Genomic DNA, 16,380 nt, shown 5'->3' with positions numbered 1-16,380 from the left:
GGGTTCAAACCTACTTGTGCAGAGTATCATGTACTAAGAGGAGAGCGCTTTAACCACTAGGCCACCTCCATACACACTTTATCCCCCTCCGGACATGAGTTGGCCTCTTTCCCCATACTCAAGGGTAATTTTCCTCTTCCACCTACAATTTCAACATTTACCTTGTGAGATGTCAAACCACAGAGCCTGTGCTGCGCTTCAGTGTTAGCTGTAGTGGACAGCCCATTGAACATAAAAAGCATATTGAACTCCTTTGACATAAGCCATTTCTCGTCACTTGCTCAGCGAGCAGGCTCAGCGCACACTGAATGCAGGTGTCTCAGAGCAATTGAGATGTGTCCAAGTGGCTGTAAAAGGGATATCTGATGCCAATGCCATGGCTTAGTTCTCTGGTTGGAGTATTCTCGGTCGCATTTAATGGCAACGTCATGGCAACGTCAGCTCAAACCACCAAATGGAGACGGGCGTGCTGACAAGCTGACCCTGCTGATGCAGGATTAACACTAGGATGCGAGAATGCTGTGGCTTAGTTGGTTAAAGCGCCTGCCTAGTAAACAGGAGATCCTGGGGTTGAGTCCCAGTGGTGCCTGTCTTGCCACACAGTTTATCATTATGGACAGCAACATGCTTCTACAGTAAATTTAATGGAAGTGTTCATTTAATTTTTGGAGCAACTTGTTTTTAAAAAAATCCATACAAATTGCAAAAGATAAAATACTCATCTGTTTTGTCAGTGCAGAGGAATTACTGCCAGCTGGCAAGGAAACGAAAAAGATTTTTTTGTCTTTAGCCAAAAACCTGTGAATGTAGAAAAAGGTGATGTGCGTTAGTTTCTATGGCACAGTCAGTCAGCGTATCCTTCAGTTAAACATAACGTTGGTAAATCAAAAGTCCCCAGAGACGCATTTCAAATTAATCCGACCTCAACACCGTCTCCCCTAAATGTGATGGGGTTTCTTTGGATGTCCTTAAGCATCCTGATAGTTGCAGAGATTTCAAACTTTTGGCACAAGTCAAACTACAAGAAGTTAATAGTTGAGCGCCCAAGTCAATAGCACGGGAATGTGACTATGTAAACTTAAATAGTATTCAAAATATTGCAATTTTGTTGTAGTTTAAAAAGATATTTTAGCTGGGGATCCTCAAATGATGAAGGTAGAAAAGAGAACTATTCGACACCATCAGGAGTGCTTAACGTGATAAAAGTGTTTTTTAATCACAAAGTGAAAATAGTGAATTTGTCTTTCACTTAGGCGTTCATTAAAAGCTCATTAAACAATGAAGGAGAGGCTCGTGTTCCGAATTATCTTCGTGTCTCATTGTCTTGCTTTGATTTTTAAAATGTACACTGTTGGCTATTCACTCTTCCTAACACAATTAAAGAGCCGAGTTTAGTTCAGAGGTAAAGCATCTCATGCATCGTTTTCTATCACCAGCATCTCCACTCCACTTTTTAAGCGCGATATCTTTTCTGTGATTTCTTTCGTTTGAATTCCCTCATGTGTGAATTTCAGCGCGACACATAAACTCGTTTGTCTGTTTTAAAGAGATGCAATTTTTAAAACAGACAAAATGAAAGACTGTTTAACTAAATACACATAGAAAACGTACACCTAATTGAGAAAATTTGGACTGGGGCGATTTATTATTGTAGCGGCGCAAGCTCATAGTGGTGCACTTGAGGAGTGCGGTACAAGGGCCAGTGGTGCATTGGATAACGCATCTGATTACGGCTCAGGAGACTGTAGGATCGTAATGCTCTTAAACCCAGTACCATAACCGTAGTGTGTTCAGTCCTACACAACCTTTCTATCGACTGAATAAGCCTCCTGTTCCATCTCCATCTTCTTCCCACACATTCCGGCTATTTCAGCACCGTTATTGTTGGACCACAGTCACAGATACGTAAGGGACACTATTCTGAAGAACCGTCTTAAATAAATAATGTTGCAAAAGGTAACAATAAGGGTTTCTTAATGTAACCTTACATTTGGCCGTACAATACAATTTTCTGTACCCTCAAAAAACTAAAAAAAAAATATTACTGCTTTCTCCTGAGAAACACAAGTTTAGTGTCAAATCACAATAAATAATACAACAAATATACTAAATTAACACCCAGATATGACAACACACAGCTATGACAGAACACATTGAAGACTTAAAAGCCCTTTAAATTTTTATTTCCTTAATTTCCATTCTCTTCCCTCCCCAGGATAACTGAAAACTAACTATAATAAAGACTGTATATGCATTACTTGTAATACAGCTACTAATAAAGATATACATGGAAGTTAATTATTAATAAATAACACTTTTATTAATAAATACGTGTAATGATAACATTCATTGTGAATATTTGTGGTGTCTGGAAAGCAATTTTAGTTAAATATAATAATAATTTTCAAGCAAGTGGTGCATAACCTTGTTACTTAATGAGTACATTATTTCCATTACATTCAAGACAGTTCTAATGTGATCAATTGTTCTGCTTAGTCCGCTACTGAGTTGCTTAAAACCTATGAAGAGGTGGTTTAAGCTAGACTCCTAATGCAGTAACATCTAACGGGCAGCAGCTGTTATTTTAGGTTTGTTGCAATTGAGAACAGGTTTAGTACAGAGTTGCTGACAAATTTCAGCGGAGTTTATTGAATATATGTTTATTGCAATTGACCCATTGTAGCTACCAATCAGCAGCAAGGAAAAACAAACTTCACTTGTGCCTGTCAAAAAAAAGGAAACAGAGTAGTAGTTTATGTGGTAATTTCAGGTACTGTACAATGTAAGAACTAATGTTAACTACTCCCATAGTAATGCGTGGGGTCCTATCAATAGAAAAAAACAATTGTTGTAACCCGAAAATACAACAAACACAAAACAAGAAGTCTTCCAGGAACCTAGGTAAATCCCGGTCGTTGTCTAACAACTACGAAAAAAAAACCAAACGCAACAATTTCAAAAGAAAAAGAACATTAAAAACAAATCTGGGGAACAACAAAAACACAGAGTCTAATGCGAGAGCTTTTTCAAGTCTTCAGTGCTCCTCTCGTCTCAGTAGACCTCTCTCATATATTTGCGTACAGGTCAGCTGGAGATACACAGCTGATGGTAATTTAAGTAGGGAGCTGCGTCAGCATGCATGGGCTTCAAAGGAAAAAGTCAAGGTTTATTCCATGCTGAAAAGAGAAGGAAACACAATGTTTCAGCTGCGGAGCCTTATTTGAGTGTGACTCGAAGTAAACCTTTACTTCTTCGTTTGATGTTAATTTATCTTCATCAGATACCTGATAGTATCTAAACTTAACAGTTGCTTTCAGTAGCTAAAGACACTAGGTGAGGCTTGAACTCACAACCTCGGTATGACTCCGCTGTGCACTACTGTATAAGTACCGCACGCTGACCGATTCCGCCACTGGAACTGTGCAAGGTGTGTAGAAACACAGGGTGAAAACGGTTTCGGTTGTGGATCCATCTATACATGGGGAACACTAAAATAGCAAGGAAAATACAAGAAAAGAAACTGAAAGAATTGTGCTAACAGCAAAGGGGGACGGAGGGAGGTGGTCGGACAAGTAAATCAGCCTGGCAGATTATTTGTATCGACATTTTTTGAGTCAATCAGCAAACAGATTTCTCTTCATGTGCCTTAAACTGTGCAGTTTGTATCTTCGTTGTAGATAGGTTTCTTCAGAAGTCCAGTAAACTGACAATAATGGAGAACTAGCTGACGCACCCCGTCGTGAAGACCCTCTGTAAGGTGATTACACGTTTCATTTTCAAGTCGCCTCCTTTACACGCAATTGCAGCCCGGACACTGAGAGAAAGCAGGAGAAATGGCTTCAATTTCAATGTGAAAGCGCAGTACAGGCTCGATGGCTTCACATCTCCCATCAATCAAATAAAATTGCAGTAAAGCGATCTAAATATGACTCTGAAGTACTGGGAAAGATGATTATTTTGAGCGTGCCTCCCAGGGTCTGCTACGAGGCTGAAGTTACAGTAGCTTCTTATTCGCCAGCTTCTTATGCGTGTTTTTCGTTCCACCTTAAATGGTGCTGCTGTGATGTTATGTCACCTTTCGCCTGTAGATGGCTCTCTTCAATCAGTACTAATCCGGCTGGAATACTGTAGACATCTTCACTGAAAGGGAATATCCAAATAGCGACTGTCCAAATTATATTTTTGTATGGAATATGTTTCAGAAAATCGCAAACCAATTTTAAAAACTCACCACAACACGGACTTACACTGGGAAAAGGTGATTGCACTTTCTGCTTATTGCTACAGCCTTCCCCCCGATTATGAAAATGTCTCACAGTTCTGACACCGCCGTGTGAAAGACAATGTAACAGACTATCAAAATCCTGAAGTACAAGAAATTTTAATGCACCAGTTTCTTTAAATATGACCCTCTGATCCTGGCATGTCAGAATACATTTCGAAAAAGTATGGCACGAATTGCACGAATTGCAATGGCACAAATTGTTGAGAATATCACTGACCTTGCCGATATTTGCAGGGGATACGAGTGTTTTGCACATGTTGAACTACGACACGTCAAAATTGAGCTCCTTAGTCAATATCACCGGGAATGTCCAATAATGACGAACATCAGTAGCTTCAAGGAAACTTAGACTCGCACATGGAGTTTTATCTTCGAATGGAGGTTGGGAGAATTCATTTATACTCTCGTTTCTCATTAGCTAAACTATTTAAAAAATATATGACACAGATTTGTTCGAGAAAATTGTAATTGCCTTAAAGAGAGTCTTCTTGAAGATGTGCACCAGCTAGCTCTCCACTGTCAATTGACAGGACTTGAGAAGAAACTGTTCTCATACAACCAACATACAAATTACACATCTTAAGGAACATGAAGAGAAATCCGTGTACTAAATAACATAAAACTGTCGCTGCAAATTATCACCAAGCTGTTTTATGTGTCTGACCACCTCTTTCCTACTTTGCAGCGAGCACAAATCTTTCTGTTTCTTCATCGCTATTTTACTGTCTCTTTCCCCCATGTGGAGATGGATCCACAGCCGAAACTTTAGGTCAGTTCCTGTTATTCTGTCTGATTGAAAGAGCTTTATTAAAGGCACTCCCATCTCTGCAGGAAAGTTATTGCTGCTCTCAACACAATATACTGCAACCAAATATAGCGATACTGTCACTGCCTGTGGGCCACGTGTTCCTGCTGTCAGTCTATTATGTCATGTTCATCCACACCCAGAAACATTACTGCTGGAGCACAAGAGTTATATAGGCGCAGTCCATAGAGCAAGAATCTCTTAATCTCAGAACTGTGGGTTCAGCCCCCACATTGGGTCCCTCTGTGTCAATTTCATCCCCCCAATCCTCCTAGCATGACCTGATGGCGTAACAGTGATACCCAGTACCCAGCGTAATTCACCTTTCTTTCCACTTGATTCAGATTTTGATCTGAAATCATCGGCCGAACAAGAGATTGTCTAAATCGAGGGAGATCTGCTCACAAGCAAGTATTAAACACTTCAGCATTTACTGTTCGAATACCACAGTTTGTCAAAACACTGCCGCTTCTTAAGCTAATAAGTAACGGTTTTTGAGCACGCATTGTATTGTTAATGCTTATATTAAAAAAGCATAAATTCACATAGTGGAATTTGGACTGAACAAAGTAGTCCAGCCCCTTTACAACATTACATACCCACTGATTAAAGCTTAAAACTACAGCAGCAAGAGTAACAATAATGACAACAACATGTTTGGAGTTCGGCATTTCATTTATTCTGCGGAAACATCGTATCGGAATGAACTGCCCGAGATAAAAGAGTAATTGCGGCTTCAGATCGTTTTTACAGAGCATTGCGTTGTTCTGTTCATGCTGACTACACGCTTTAGATTTGTCATTTACTGCAGGCGTTGCTTTTCCAGGTTTTTCTGAAATTCCTCGCATTTGAGCCAGCACTAAAACATTTCATTCCCGTCGCTGAATACATCGTGGAAACGGTATTTGCAACGGAATGCTGTCACACATGAAACCTTTTTGTTATTCGGTTCTGAAGTTTGAAAATGAAAATAAAACGGGGGTCACTTCATAGGCTTGAAAGAAGTCCAAGCAGCATAAAAACCCGCGAATTCTCACAAAGGCTGCACCTTTCTTCTGCTGCTTTTATAAATCTGCCTTAAACATTTGAATGCATACCTTACTGCTGCTAATCACATTCACGTGTTTACGAAGCTTTTTTCTGTCCGTTATGTTTTTCCTAAGCAGTTTCTCCGTTTTCCTCGTACTGTGATTGTCAGCGAGCACAACAAGACTGAAACAGTGTAAAGGCAGGTAAAAAAGACAGGGTAAAACGCCTGATTGTCGGGAGTGGGATTTGAACCCGTGCGTCTATTTGGAGAGTGAAACACAAAGCTTAAAAGACACGAAGCTGTGAATTTGCTGTTTTAAACTGCTCGACTATCCTGAAAAAAATGTGTGCTGATTGCTTCTTTCTTACCAAAAACCCAAACACACATTGAAAATCTACCTCTCCCATACATGTCAAAAGCTCACTCCCCATCATTTCTATCCCTTTATTTCATTCTTTTGATGCAAGTTTTTGCACATAACCTGTTACCTTTTTGTTGTTTTGCACATCGGCTGTTGTCTCTGTCTTTCTTTTGTTATACAATTGTATTGTTGTTGTGTTTTTTTTCTTTGTACTACTTATGTCCGAGAGCTAGCTAAATAGCATTTCGTTATACCTTTTACCTGTGTATGAGTATAATGACAATAAACTTGAACTTGAACTTGACATAGTCTTGCAGGCAGTATATTATTTTATCGTTTACTCGTTTAAAAAAACACGGTCTTCTCGTTCCTAAGTCAGATTTTTAGTGCTTTCGAACGTTACTTCCAACCTGGACTGACAGCTCACCAGATCTGTTTGTGATCAGACCATGGAGTCAGGGGCTGTACCAAGCGCACGTTCCTTCCCAATGCTGAGGCGATCATTCAGAAGATGGGTGTGAAGAGAGACAAGCTTTGTCGACTAAAAAACAAGGCAGGATATGCACGGATACTAATCACTGGCGATAGTTATGTTCTCTTACTATTGAGACTCCTACATTGCAAGTTTTTTTGAAGACTTCGAAACAGGCACGGGTGGGGTTTGATAAAACGATGGTCGATTTACGAGACTGACGCCTTACCACTTGGCCACCGCACCTTCGAAAAAACGTGGGAATAATGTTGTTCAAATTATTTTTTTTCTGAATCTGGTTTACATCGCCTGGAGGTAGCAACAACAATAAAAGGGATACTTAACAAGGCGATACACTGTAGCAGTGTGACTCCAACAGATGCTCCTGAAGAGGCTGGAGGTTTAAGCCAGCTCCTTAGAGCACTCGGCCGTGTTACTCTCAACAGCGGCTCTTCAGCTCTTGTTGTTTGACCTAGTGGTTTTATGAGGCGTGGAAATGACCGCAACTTCGTTTTCTGAGATGCTTTCTCTCACGTGGTGAAATCTCGACCTCTTTGGCATCTCTGGCTATAGTTCTTCTGTAGAGCACCTCTGCTTATAGTGCCCTTGAAGTCATTTTATTTTTACAGGAAGACGCATTCCCTAACAATCTCTCCTGTTTTAGAAATGCTTCATAAGGCGTGTTTGATTCAACGGACAAACAGTATACTAATTGTACAATGCAGATCTATGCAGCATTCGTACTGGATTTGACTGGGATTCTGAAATACTTCTTGAAAAGGTATTCAGATTTGAGAACCTATAATAAAAACACAGACCTGAAACTCCCTAGCTTCCAATCCTTTACTCTTCCTTTACTCTCGTAGTTTTCAAAACGACCTCCGTTGTCGGGCGCAGTTAAAGTGGAACTGGCCTGACTGCACAGGAAAGTACGGAATGCTAAAATGTTTCTACGGCTCAAAATGTCCCTTTAGACCCTCGTCATGTCTCTGTGAGGAACGGGTAGGTAGAGAGGTTTAATAGATGCTCATGATGTTTCACACGGGGTGTTACCTGTTGTAGTGTTTCAAAAGATGTGTTAGCGGACCACAGATTATCTTGAAAAGATTTGGGTTTGCACTGGCTGGGATTAAAAAACTGACTCAATTATTTGGAAGGCGCCTGTACCACCAACGCACTCCCGAGAAGCACCTGCAAATTATCACAATCCTCTCTCTCACCTACAAAGTTATGGAGACACAGACATCCAATGAAAGCTCAAGGCTCCACTCAAGGCTTTATTCACTCAAGGCTCCACTCTTTTGTTGTGATGTCATTTTAATAAATATTAGCTTTGACAAGGTGTCATTTTTTGCCTCTTAAAGTTAAAGTCTGCTCCTTTCTTCCTGGTATAGAAAGAACTAAAAGTAAATTATTCAGCTCTACCGCCTGTGTGCATTGACAAGACATCTCAAAAGGACATATTAAATAAGAACACGATCCTTCCTGTTACCATTCCTGTGGTTGGGGCGTTGTTTCACCCTTTTACGTTAAATCATCAGTACTGCTGTTTTTCTATGCATAGTTTAATCAAGAGCACTTAAAAGATGCAAACAGCTTTCAAATAAAATAGAATTGAAGGACAGTCGAGTAAGGAGGTAGAAAAAAAAACCACTCCCCCGTCTGGGAATCAACCACCGTCGCCCATGTAACTGGATGCAAAAATAACAGATTAATTTGTGCCCAGCCTCTTGAAGCTTCGATGCGATTATTTTTCCTTCCTTATTTTTTCATTCCTATGAATTTACTCTGTAGTAGAAGAAACGCGAAAGTGGGAAACTGCAGGCATTCTTCGTGAGTGGTGTGATCAGTGAGCATTTGCACATCTCTAAGTCTGTTCCACAAACTTTTTCATCGGGGATGTAGCTCAGTGGTAGAGCGCATGCTTCGCATGTATGAGGTCCCGGGTTCAATCCCTGGCATCTCCAGGTGCTCTGTATTACAGTACTCACATCGCAATCTTCTGTTGAGTGAGAACTCTTTGCTCGTGTTCAGAGAGAGCCAGGTTTACACAATTAAATGCAGGCACACTCGACGTGCTGCAGAGTTGCGCTGCTGTTTTAAATGTACCTCATTTAGTTCTGTTAAATCCTAAATTATTTGAACTAATTTAGTTAAGGAAAATGCAAAAGAGCATGACAAGTATTGATCGTATAAAATATCCATGGCACAACTCGAGAAAGTACTGAAGGACTACACATCGACTTTTGATGATTACAAGAGATTCAAGAAACACAACCGTCCGCACCTGGGTTTGGATCCTGAACGCTAGAGTTAAAAGAACATAAGCGACGTTTATGACCTATAAACTTTCTAAATTGTCTTATAGTTTATGAAATAAAACAATTTCTTAATAATTACTTACTGATGATAGACGATTTATTAAATTTTAACAAAATCACAATTACAAACTTTTTCGGTTAAACTGTTATTCACATACTCTAACGTAAATAAACGTTAGTGTCTTCCGGTGTGTGAGCCAATTTCTCCCAAAAATATTCGTTAGTCTGTCGGGAGGCTGTGCAGGGTGTGAAGAAATAGAATTTCTAAAAGACAGGCTCCCTAAGCTTAACATCAAGGCAGGAAAAATGCTGTTTTCTCTACAGAAATGCTCTTTACATTTCAGCACTGTTGCAACTCCCTTTATAAAGGGTGTGCACACGTATACAACCAAGGCATTGAAAGATTTTTTTTAATTATTGTTCCAAAAAATGTTCCATTTGTTTTCTTTTTAATGTTGTTGATTAAAAGATTTTATTGAATGAGAAAAAAATCTGAATGTGAAAAAAGGTCCAAATGCTATTGAAAAAAATCAGTAATGTGAGGAAAGATGGATTGTGGGAGCCCCTTAACTACCCATGTCATGCTATATTTCTCACTCATTCTACTGGGAGTGGTGCCGTCGCTTCATGATAAAGTCTGTCAGTGGTCATTCCAGACGGGTCAGGTATGACTGCTCTTCGGCACAAGAGACACGTGACTTGCGAGGATCCCGACAGTGTAAGCTGTCTTTCAGAGCCCGGATAGCTCAGTCGGTAGAGCATCAGACTTTTAATCTGAGGGCCCAGGGTTCAAGTCCCTGTTCGGGCGGATGTGCTGTTCTTAAATCTATTGTGAATGTCATTCTAAATAGTCTTTTATCTTTCACTGTTCTAGCTGTACTGTGGTTATTTTAAATGTCCATTACTTGTATTTACAGTAGTGTATTTAGTGTTTCATTTCACAAACCGAAAATGTTCAAGTAGATCTTGTCACTCTACTCCACGTAATCATCTAAATTAAATCACAGTAGAGTACAGAACACGCAGTGAGGAGCTCACACAGTGAGTACTCTTGAATACGACAAGAGGAAAGGCACACTGCAACTCTGCAGAGTTTACAGTGACAGCAGAGGTTGGAAGCGACGTAGTTTTTTAATACTCGCTCGCTGAAGATCTCTCAAGAAACCTCGGTGGAGATTTAACGGGTGTCTAATAATCACGTTCAAAAAGATGACGATAAGTTTTTTTTTTAACTAGGTAGCCTTAATGGCAACACGGTGTGAGTAGATCTTAAAGCAGCTGCAGAGTACCCGTAATGGCAACACAGTGCTTTGAGTTCGGCTTTTCTTATTTCTTCTGCAGAACCAGTGGAATCGGAATATACTGATCCGCATAAGAAGCGCTTTCGGTTTCTGATCATTTTTATTGAGCGCTGCTCTTAGTACCACAGGCAAGATGGCTGGTGGTCTAAGGCGTTGCGTTCAGGTCGCAGTTAACCCTGGAGACGTTTGTTAAAATCTCACTTCTAATAAAGAGGTCTTTCTCGTTAGAGTAGAAACAATAGAAGCCTTAAGCGGGGAAAAAATCACAACATCTTGCATTTCACGTGTTTAATGTTAACTGTCTCAGTGGTTGCCTCGGTGATTGATGGCTCTTCTCCCTCGCAGGGTGACGGCAAACTTCTTCAGAGAGGGAGTCTCCCACGCACGGCTTTTCTTTATCAAGAGCTGAGACAACAGAAACAGACTTCCAACTGACATTAATTACTTCTTGAGCGTTTATGACCGTCTTTAAAAGCTGAGAGTAGGTGAAAAAGTCTTTGGAAATGAGGAAATGACTGCTGACAGTAAACAGAGCTGACGCTCAGCTGCAGACAAACGCTCCTCTTTAGTATAGTGCTGAGTACCCCCGCTTGTTGCGCGGGAGACCGGGGTACGTTTCTGTGACAGGTCGCTGGTTTAATTTTTTAACAACCTGACTTCACTTAAAAAGTGTGTACTGTGTACTACGTTTCGGACTACTTACGGCGGTAGAATATGGAGATCATCTCCAGCTTTTAGCTCAATTGCAACAAGAAGTCATGCTGCATCATCCAGGTGGATGCTGCACATTGGTGGTGGTGGAAGGGAGTCCCCATTACCTGTAAAGCGCTTTGAGTGGAGTGTCCAGAAAAGCGCTATATAAGTGTAAGCAATTATTATTATTATTATTATTAAATGTACAGTAGTATAGTGAGTAGACATCGCGAGACAACAGAATGAGAGAGTAGGCGGGAATATATGGTGTAAGGGCGTGATCTGTGTAGTTAACAAAATAGTTAAAATAATATAAAAACTTCTCTAAATTTAGATACACAACATTTATGGCGACCAGAGATGAGTGCTTGACGGAGTCAAAGCGAGCAGAACACTGCAGATTTTAGTTCTCTTGCTGGTAGAAACGAACTTCTGAATTTTCGGACTTTTCGTTTAGCTTGCGCCATGGAAGATATGGCCGCCGCGCCGAGAAGCTTTGCTTATGCCCGGCTTTTTCCACCGCTTCTACTGAAGCTCAGGATGCCGTGAGACGTGCTACATTACTGGACTGTATCGGGGCTTCCGTGCAGCGGATTTTCGCCAACCTCCCTGGAGAAAAAGACTGTAGCTGCCTTAGACGCTTCCTTTACACCGCGGAGAAATGTGGTTTTGGAACGGCATAAATTTAGGCAGAGAACTTAGTCTCAGGACGAATCTGTTGATGCTTTTGTGACTGCACTAAGAGAACTGGCTAAATCTTGTGACTTTGGAGTATTGGAAAGGGCAGGAGGAAGGGCTGACTTTAGAAAGAGCTCTTACAGTCGCTAGAATTCATGAAGCAGCTCAAGCAGAATCAAGAATGCTTTCTGACCACAGTGACAAAGTGACACCGAACGGGGCGCTTGCTCAAACTTTACAAACAAAAGTCCAACAGCAGGACGCAGTCATGCAAGAGAAATAGAAGAACAGGGGACGGCTGACATTACATGTTACAGGTGCGGACTAACAATGCACAAAGCAGATGAATTTGGAGCGTGAACAGCAAGATGTCTACACTGTAAGAAAACAGGACATTATGCACACGTCTGCAGAACATCACGTCCGAGTTTAAGGACAGCAACATCAGAGATTGGAAGCTAGGGAGTTTCAGGTCTGTGTTTTTATTATAGGTTCAAGAAAGTCTGAATACCTTTGCAAGAAGTATTTCAGAATCCCACTCAAATCCAGTACGAATGCCGCCTAAATCTGCATTGTACAATTAGTATACTGTTTGTCCTGAATCAAACACGCCTTATGAAGCATTTCTAAAACAGGAGAGATTGTTAGGGAATGCGTCTTCCTGTAAAAATAAAATGACTTCAAGGGCACTATAAGCAGAGGTGTGAAAGGCTGCTCTACAGAAGAACTATAGCCAGAGATGCCAAAGAGGTCGAGATTTCACCACGTGAGAGAAAGCATCTCAGAAAACGAAGTTGCGGTCGTTTCCACGCGTTATAAAACCACTAGGTCAAACAACAAGAGCTGAAGAGCCGCTGTTGAGAGTAACGTGGCCGAGTGCTCTAAGGAGCTTAAACCTCCAGCCTCTTCAGGAGCATCTGTTGGAGTCGCGCTGCTACAGCGTATCTCCTTGTTAATTATCCCTTTTATTGTTGTTGCTGCCTCCAGGCGATGTAAACCAGATTCAGAAAAAAATAATTTGAACAACGTTATTCCCATGTTTACTTTAAGGAGCAGTGGCCAAGTGGCTGTTTCATTTGTCTACGCTTTCCTTTAGTTTCAAAGTCTTAAAAAAACTCGCAATGTAGGAGTCTCAATAGTAAGAGAACATAACTGTCGCCAGTGACTAGTATTCTTGCATATCCTGCCTTGTTTCTTAGTCGACAAAGCTTGTCTCTCTTCACACCCATCTTCCGAATGATCGCCTCAGCATTGGGAAGGAACGTGCTCTTAGTAAAGCCCCCCACTCCATGGTCTGATCACAAACAGATCGGGTGAGCTGTCAGTCCAGGTTGGAAGTAACGTTCGAAAGCACTAAAAATCTGACTTAGGAACAAGAAGACCATGTTTTTCTAAACGAGTAAACGATAAAATAATATACTGCCTGCAAGACTATGTCAAGTTCAAGTTCAAGTTCAAGTCCAAGTTTATTGTCATTATACTCATACACAGATATATGGTATAACGAAATGCTATTTAGCTAGCTCTTGGACATAAGAAGTACAAAGAAAAAAACACAACAACAATACAATTGTATAACAAAAGAAAGACAGAGACAACAGCCGATGTGCAAAAAACAACAACAGGCAGTGTGCAAAACAACAAAAAGGTAACAGGTTATGTGCAAAAACATGCATCAAAAGAATGAAATAAAGGGATAGAAATGATGGGGAGTGAGCTTTTGACATGTATGGTAGAGGTAGATTTTCAATGTGTGTTTGGGTTTTTGGTAAGAAAGAAGGCACTGTGAGGTTCAGGTCATAGCTGAGAGGTGAGGAGAGAGTGAGAGAGGCTGGGAGTTTAATAGTTTGATAGTGCGGGGGTAAAAACTGTTTCTGAGTCTGGTAGTCTGGACACGAATGCTCCGGTACCGTTTTCCATGTCATGCTAAACGCCACAAATTGTGTTCGTCCAGTCGTATCAATCGTCCTAAAGTTACGGAAAACCGGATGCAACTGGTGCAATCAGCACATAATCTGTCAGGATAGCCGAGCGGTTTAAAACAGCAAATTCAAAGCTTCGTGTCTTTTAAGCTTTGTTTTTCACTCTCCAAATAGAGGCACGGGTTCAAATCCCACTCCCGACAGTCAGGCGTTTTACCCTGTCTTTTTTACCTGCCTTTACACTGTTTCAGTCTTGTTGTGCTCGCTGACAATCACAGTACGAGGAAAACGGAGAAACTGCTTAGCAAAAACATAACGGACAGAAAAAAGCTTCGTAAACACGTGAATGTGATTAGCAGCAGTAAGGTATGCATTCAAATGTTTAAGGCTGATTTATAACAGCAGCAGAAGAAAGGTGCAGCACAATGCAATTTGTGAGAATTGGCGGGTTTCTATGCTGCTTGGACTTCTTTCAAGCCTATGAAGTGACCCCCGTTTTATTTTCATTTTCAAACTTCAGAACCGAATAACAAAGAGGTTTCATGTGTGACAGCATTCCGTTGCAAATACCGTTTCCACGATGTATTCAGCGACGGGAATGAAATATTTTAGTGCTGGCTCAAATGCGAGGAATTTCAGAAAAACCTGGAAAAGCAACGCTTGCAGTAAATGACAAATCTAAAGCGTGTAGTCAGCATGAACAGAACAACGCAATGCTCTGTAAAAACGATCTGAAGCCGCAATTACTTTTTTATCTCGGGCAGTTCATTCCGATACGATGTTTCCGCAGAATAAATTAAATGCCGAACTTGCCAAGCAAGTTTTATACTTGCTTGTGAGCCCTAGATAAATTGGCTGCTGCAATTTCAGCAAGCGGAGTTCTGCTCAGCTGCCTGTAGTACACATTGCTGATTCCTTTTGTGAGGGCACGGGCAATCTTTCAACGATAAGGCTGAAGTGCCTGTCGAAATTGTGTTTCCCTTTCACTGTGTTGTATTTGCCCTACTCGTACAACATCAATTGTGATGTCATCATTGCCCATTGGTTTGTGTCTTGTTGTCATTGTGTATTTTACATTACAGGAATTGAAAGTACTGAACTGAAGGTACTGAAGGTAGGAACTGAAAGTACAGACTGCTTTAATTATAAGGATTTTTTTTTCTGCTGTTCTCTTTCCTGATGTATTGGTATTTGAAGGCTATTGGGCAGCAAGGATTTATCTTCCTGAACTCTCTATATAAGATATGGGTCCATGATCATCTTAGTTTAGATGTACCTTTTAAAGGTGGTATTATTCTCCATTGTTCAGCCTTCAGACATACTTGGAAAGTTTTAGGCACAGACATAATCTTTCTTAATCCCTTTTTATCCTGAGGTGACGTCCCAGATGAGCTTGCCCCCTGGGAATATTCACTGTGCTCTTCAGGCTTTTTTTCTGATTCTACACAGATTTTTTCTCCTTCAAACATGTCACCACTGTCTGTGCTGCCGTGTGCAGCCCATGCATCTTCTGTATCTCCTGATGAACTTCTGAGCTCTGTGTTGCCTTCCAAACTATGTCTCTCACTTTGACTTGAAATATGGACTATAGATTGTATACTGTCATCTGGTTTTGAATCCTTACCAATACTCACCCCCTTCTGCGCCCTAAGCACTTGGATTCTTACTTTTTTTCTATCTTCATGCCAAATCACTAATAACCATTTCCTGTTGCTGGAGTAATCCTCTCCAAGGACTCTGTTTGACAGTGTTGACCACATATTGTCATGCCACCTAATTTTTTTTTCTACCTTAGAAACCTTCAGAAATTCTTTGATATCATTCCCTACTCCACCAGCCCTTGACCACAGGTCTGGCCTCCTACTCCTCTGTCTTCCTTTAACATGTGGCATTGCCAACAATCTGAAAAATAGGGAACACATCTGAATGAAGTGGAAACATAATTGAAATTCAACTCCCAATGGATGTTAATAGTGTAGGAGTACAACAGATGTACAAGCCATTAAATGTTCTTATTTCTGTGTTTAATTTTTGAGGGACCCTATATTTTGATATAGCATCAATCACAAAACAGCATTCTGTCACTGTCACGACCACCAGCCAACTGGTGGAGATCAACTCACAAAAGAACTAACCAGTACCAGCAGCGGGTTAATAATAACATGTGTTAATCCACCAGCACATGCTCTACTGTGCGGCAAGCAGCATTGTTTTAACCATTCAAACCCGCTTCCCGCTACTCGGTATTGAGTGTTCTCTTTGAGAGCTCTACCTCGCGTTTACTCTGAATCTCGCTTACTGGTTACTGAACTCCCTTTTGCCTCTGGACCTTGGACCTCACCTTCCGATTTGGATTGTTTGCTTCTCTCTGTACTTCAAGTATTTCGATCTACCTTTCACCTAACAATCTCACCTGACGTTCTGGATTGTTCACCTGTCTCAATAACTACTTGCTCCTGCATCTGCATAGGATCTGCATACCTTTTCACTGAGGATTTCTGGCAGTCAAAGC

At 40.9% G+C, this 16,380-nt stretch overlaps 2 non-coding genes across 2 annotated transcripts; both read left to right on the top strand.

The window, feature by feature from the left end:
* Positions 1-8,848: 8,848 nt before the first annotated feature.
* On the top strand, positions 8,849-8,920 carry trnaa-cgc (transfer RNA alanine (anticodon CGC)). The gene has a single exon. It is a non-coding gene; the product is annotated as a tRNA-Ala (tRNA).
* A 1,089-nt stretch (positions 8,921-10,009) lies between these two features.
* trnak-uuu (transfer RNA lysine (anticodon UUU)) lies at positions 10,010-10,082 on the top strand. The gene has a single exon. It is a non-coding gene; the product is annotated as a tRNA-Lys (tRNA).
* Positions 10,083-16,380: the final 6,298 nt, after the last annotated feature.

The sequence above is a fragment of the Lepisosteus platostomus genome, chromosome 5 (assembly GCF_059453375.1).
Source record: "Lepisosteus platostomus isolate fLepPlt1 chromosome 5, fLepPlt1.hap1, whole genome shotgun sequence".
Taxonomy (NCBI): domain Eukaryota; kingdom Metazoa; phylum Chordata; class Actinopteri; order Semionotiformes; family Lepisosteidae; genus Lepisosteus; species Lepisosteus platostomus.
This window is presented reverse-complemented; position numbering and strand designations above follow the sequence as displayed.